Source organism: Urocitellus parryii, chromosome 4, assembly GCF_045843805.1.
Source record: "Urocitellus parryii isolate mUroPar1 chromosome 4, mUroPar1.hap1, whole genome shotgun sequence".
Classification (NCBI taxonomy): Eukaryota; Metazoa; Chordata; class Mammalia; order Rodentia; family Sciuridae; genus Urocitellus; species Urocitellus parryii.
Window position 1 is genome coordinate 172747791 of NC_135534.1, and position 6168 is coordinate 172753958.

Consider the following 6168-nt stretch of genomic DNA (forward strand, 5'->3'; position numbering starts at 1 on the left):
TCCCGCCTCTGCAGTAGCGGCAAATTCCTCTGAAGGAAAGCAGCGTGTGCGCATGCGCGCGAGGGGCTGGTCCCTAAATTTTGGATTAGAGTGGAGGGGCCCAGCAGAGACGATGAGAGGTCAGAGGAAGAACAACTAGTGTCCCGCGAGCTGGAAAGATGAGCTTTATGTGTTTCACTGAATGTCTGTCCAGATGCAAAATTCTGGGCTTTTCTCTCCTACCTTAGAACTCCTTTCTCCATGACCTAGGGAATCATCAGATAGTTAGACCAAGTTCAACTCCCAGCCATAAAAGTAACTGGTAAAGGGACTTGGACTGCTGTCTGACTGTTCCTCCATCTGCACAGCGGGAAGCAAAAAGAGTAACTTAATATCTGGCAGGATTTTATAGGTGCCTCTGATCCAGCAATCCCATTGTAAGACTGTCTCAAAGATGTGGTAAAAATATGAAAAGATGAGCATGAGCACTTACTGTAGCACGATTTATGATAGTACGATACAAGAAGTTATTCCCCAGATTCCTTGATAGCGGACTGTTTGAATAAAATTGTGCCACGAGGTTATAAAGTGCTGCTACTGTCAGTGGTCAAAATATTAAAGAAGGACTCAATATACCGCTGTGGAATGACCTCCAGATATATTATTAAGTGAAAAAAGCAAAATGGAGAGAAGTGCATATTGTATTAATACACACACTACATACACGCATACGTAATACATATTGCTTAAATTTTAAAAATAATGGAAATGAAAACAACTGATATTTTAAACAATGTTGCCTATAGGGAGAGGAAAGGAACAGAATAAATCGGGAATGGAAACTACACTTTTCTGAATGTATCTTATTTCATAAATTTGATCTTAAAGCCAAGAAACTATTTCACATCATTATAACACAAAATTAAATTTACAAAAGGCAGACCCTTAAAATCAAATGTAAAATAAAACACATTAGTCTAACTGATCTAAATGTGACAATCTTTTTTCTAAATTTTTGTTTTTTAGTTGCAGTTGGACACAATACCTTTATTTTATTTATTTTTATGTGGTGCTGAGGATCCAACCCAGGGCCTCGAACATGCTAGGTGAGTGCTCTACTGCTGAGCCACAACACCAGCCCTAAATGTGACACAATCTTAAAAGACACAATTCCAAAAGAATTTAAACTATCAATTTCTGTACATCCATAAAGGGATAAAACTCAACAACAAAAGAACTGTAATATCTATATCTATATAGATATCGATATTTTACACTGTTTTAAGCAATACACTGTTGGAAGTGGTCTTGGTATTGTTAACATGACACTGAAAATAAATTTAGTTAGTATTGTAAAGAACAGTTATTTTTCGTATAGGAGAAAGGATATGAATACATACATTGTATGCTATGTAAAAACCCCATAGTACTGGATTCTGAATAGGCAGAAACAGTATGAATTTATGAAGTATTATCTTTCAAAATAGACAACATTTTATCTTAGGTCTGCCTGTTGATAATGACTTTAAATTAATGGCTAACCCCATGTTATGGTTTGGATGTGAGATGTCCCCCAAAAGCTCACATGTGAAACAATGCAAGAAGATTTAGAGGAGAAATGAGTGGGTTGTGAGAGTCTTAACCCAGTCAGTGAATTAATCCCCAGATAGTGATTAATTTGAGTGGCTACTAAAGTGGTAATGTGTGGCTGCAGGAGGTGGGGCATTAGGGGCATGGCTTTGAGGTATACATTTGTGTCTGACAAGTGGAGACCTCTCTCTGCTTACTGATCATCATGTGAGCTATTTCCCTCTGCCACACTCTTCCGGCCATGATGTCCTGCCTCACCTCCAGCTCCAAGGAATAGAGCCTGCTGTCTGTGGATTGAGACCTTTGAAACCATGAGCCCCTAAATAAACGCTTCCTCCTCTACAGTTGCTCTGGTCCAGTCTTTCAGTTGCACCAGCGAAAAAACTGACTAAAACACCCAATAACCACAAGCATCCCTAGCGCCTAGATCAGGCCTTGGGTGTGCTAGGCAAGCACTGTATCACAGAGCTACACCTCCAGTGCTCGCATTTACCATCAAAAAGAAAAGACTCTTGGAAGCAGCAGTTCACAAATGTGTTGCTCCAGACATTTCTTTTTATATATTTCTATATTTTTTAATTGTTGATGGACCTTTACTTTATTCATTTGCTGTGCTGAGGATCGAACCCAGGCAAAAGTTCTACCACTGAGCCACAACCCCAGTCCCAGACACTTCTTTAAACTCTTAAACATTGTTGAAAACTCCAAAGAGCTTTATCTATGTGGACATCTATTGATGTATACTGCATTTGAAATTAAACCATTTAAAATAACAATAAGTTATTAATAACATTAAAAGTTATTTAGTGGGGCTGGGGTTGTGGCTCAGAGGTAGAGTGCTCACCTACCATGCGTGAGGCACTGGGTTTGATCCTCAGCACCACATAAAAATAAAATAAAGATATTGTGTCCACCTATAACTAAAAAATAAATATTTAAAAAAAGTTATTTAGTAAGAGGAATTCTATTGTTTTATATTTTTGTAAATGCTTTTAATATCTGTCAATAAATTACAGCATAATTTCTATAATTACAGTTGTATTCAGTCATAATATCACATACTATGTACCCTCTGGGATATTCCCTAAAAAACTGTAAGAGAAGGAGAGTTTAAAAGGGAAAGTAGCATCTTTGTATTATCATGAAAATAATTTTGACCTCACAGGCTCCATAAAAGGATCACAGGTGCTCCCATGACTCCTCATAACATATTTTGAGAACCATGGCCTTGGAAAAATAGGGGATTCCGGGTTTGGGTTAGGAAACATAAAATAAGTTAGAAACTTGTTGCCATTCCAGAAAGGAGGGAAGTTTTTAAAGACTAGTAGGTTCATGTCAAAAGGATTCCAGAGCCAACTTGAATAGATTCCCATAGGTCAAAGATGGAAATTTTTGAGCATCACTAAATATGGCTTCAGTGAATTTTAAAATATCAAATATGTACACATACAAGAATTCAAAATGGTTTTTAAAATTTTAATTTGTTATTTTTGGATGACATTAGGAAACCAACTCATTATTTTGAAATCAGAAAAATGTCAAGAGTATTTTTTCTATTCATTCTATACAAATTGTATCTTAAAGTAACAAATGGTTGAAGAGAGAAAATTTCTTCAGAGAATCATTAAAGAACTAACAAAAGAAGAAGGTGTGGCAGAATTAGAATTATTACCTTTTATAATCCTTAGTTCATTAGTGAATCAATCAGTGCAGTGATCATTCAATAGTTATACAGGTCTCAAAAAGAAAGTAATTGCGCCCCCTCGTGGAAATCGGCCTCACTGCCTGTGAAGTAGCCTTGCCAAACAAATTGAACCCGAGTCTGATTGTGTTTCTAGATCATAATGGACAGGCGCTTCTTATAGACCACCAACATGTTACATGTAGATAAATCCTGATTGTAGGGACTACATGCCACTGACTTCGTTTATTAAACAAAAATATATTGAGGGGAAAAACAGACACAGGGAGAATCCAGAAAATAAAAGAGGCAGAGGGAATTTTGAATACTACCTCACTATTTTATGATATTAAAGGATTATTGTTATTTTTTGTATGTGATGTTATTGTAGTTATATCTTAAAAGGGAGCTCTGATATTTTAAATATACATTCTATAATAATTATAGATGAAAGGATATATAATTTATTTCTAAATAATTGTGAAGGGATGAAGGAGGAATGGAGGAAATAAGATTAGTAATGAGTTGGCAATTGTTGAAGCTATTTGATAGGCAAATGGGTGCTCATTATATTCTTCTTTCATGTACTGTTTTGTATATATTTGAAATTCTATCATATATAAAAAATTATAACTATGGCTTGAAGTATTGAGTAAGCTATATCTTTAAGCAACTATTAATCTGAATTCTGTTCCATGACAGCTACAGTTTGTTCTAAAATGTTTGCAGTCCATTGAGGCTAGAGCCCTCCACTCTGTTATGATGAGACCCAAACTACTGATATTCCAGTGAAAGTAAATCCCTGAGTGCTTTCCTATCCTAAGAAGGACTATATTTAGTTCTCCAAGGAGGCATTTGATAACCCAAATAAATGTTTCCTTTGTGAGTGGAATTAAGCACATCTAATTATTTCTTGAATTTGGGATCAGCATTCTGGCTTACTCTGGGAAATTACTACACTCTCCCTCTCCCTACCCCTACCACATTTGAAAAAAAGAGAAAGAAATGAAATCATGATTGTTTAGAAAGATATATTCTTATACCATGGACTCCTGCCACCCTTTCCCATTTACCTAAGGCTGTGAAACGCACAAAGCTGAGTTGAATAAAAATAAATCAGTGAAAGAACATTCATCTTAGCAAGACTGGGAAGTATGGACTCACAGATCCAGATGGGCTGTAGTACCCGGAAGACTACTAGACATCACCACAAGAGGACACTCTCGTTTGCTGAAAAATTATAAATACAATAAAACTGGTTTTACATAAGGACTCAATAACCAGTCCACAAAACTGGAAAGGATCTAAAGCTTAGTGGGCTGGGAAAGACAGGGCCAGGAGATACATTGGGGAAATATTTTTTGTCAGTAAAACTTACCTTTATAACTTTGGATCTGTCTAGTAAAAGTCTATCCTTCCAGCTATGTTTATAAAACCAGTAGGGGGCTTGGTTTGGCTCCTGGCAGTGTGCTATTTGGGACCAACAAGAGACTGAGACCATGGATTTCATGTGGTTTGAACAGAAAGCTGATCTGAGCACAGAACCTGACCACCAGACTGAGTCTGTCACCAGGAATTGAGACAGGAGTTCCACATCAAAGTTCCCTTTTTCTCTTTTAAGAGCTTTATGATGTCTTCTCTTTAAACACTGCTTAAGCCAAATAATTGAAAAAATATATTTTTTAATTTCTCTGGAAATTCCTTTATCTCCCTAGTAGATTATTTTATCTTATTCTTTTCTTAATAATATTTTTTAGTTGTAGATGGATACACTATCTTTATTTATTTATTTTTATGTAGTACTGAGGATAGAACCCAGTGCTTTACAGTTCAAGGCAAGTGCTCAACCACTGAGCTACAGCCCTAGCCCTCTTTTATCTTATTCTTTAGCTTCAAAAACTTTTGTATTACCCTACCAAACAAGCCATCATTATTTGCAAGATGACAAAGAGGAAATGTGCCCATGTTGATCTGAAAACAAATCTGTGAAGTTGTGCAAGACAGGGCATTCTCCTTCAAATCCCTATTTTGAAAGAGTCTCGGAGACATAACCAGTATAACCAACAACTTCATGGGGAAGTTCAGTATTGATAGAGGCAGAAGTGAAATTCTGAGCTGTACCCTTAGTTGAATTTTAGTTTCCATCTAGGGAGCACAGTTGTCATGACTACCACTGTTTTAGTATCATTGCAAGATTAGAACAGAATAACTCATCTGATGTCTTCAGCCTTTAGTAGTCCAAGGTAGTGTTCATTTACTCAAGTTTTTACTTCAAATTGGATCCCTGCACTTTCAGTGGTAAGTGATATTAATCAGTCCTCTAGAAAGAGTAACTAGTTAGGCTGGGTGCAGTGGTGCATGCCTATAATCTCAGCAGCTTGGGAGGCTGACGCAGGAGGATCACAAGTTCAGAGCAGGCCTCAGCAACTTATTGGTAAAGTACCCCAGCGTTAGATCCCCAGTACCAAAACCAAAAGAATGATTAAAATCACTAACACAGAAGGAACTTTCATATTTTGTTTTAATTTCAATAATAAAGTTTAACATTTAGTGTGATATTATCCAGATTACTTATAGCCGGATCCCCAAATATGCATGTTTGTTTATAATCCCAAGGGATCCAGTTGGAGGCAGTGTGAAGTTCTGGCACATTTTTTGAATAAATGTTTTGCAATCATTCAAATGTTAGGAATAGTGGATTCCAACTTTGTGTACACCCACTAACAACAGTTCAAAAAGTAGGTGAGGTGATGAATAGGGAAAATAGAAACTTTTTCTTTATGCTTTTTTATTGTTAAATATGAGTTGCTACAGCCAAGGGTGGTGGCACATACCCATAATTTCAGTTAATGGGGAGGCTGTGGCACAAAGATTGAAATGTTCAAGACCAGCCTTAGCAAATTAGTGAGACCACCCCC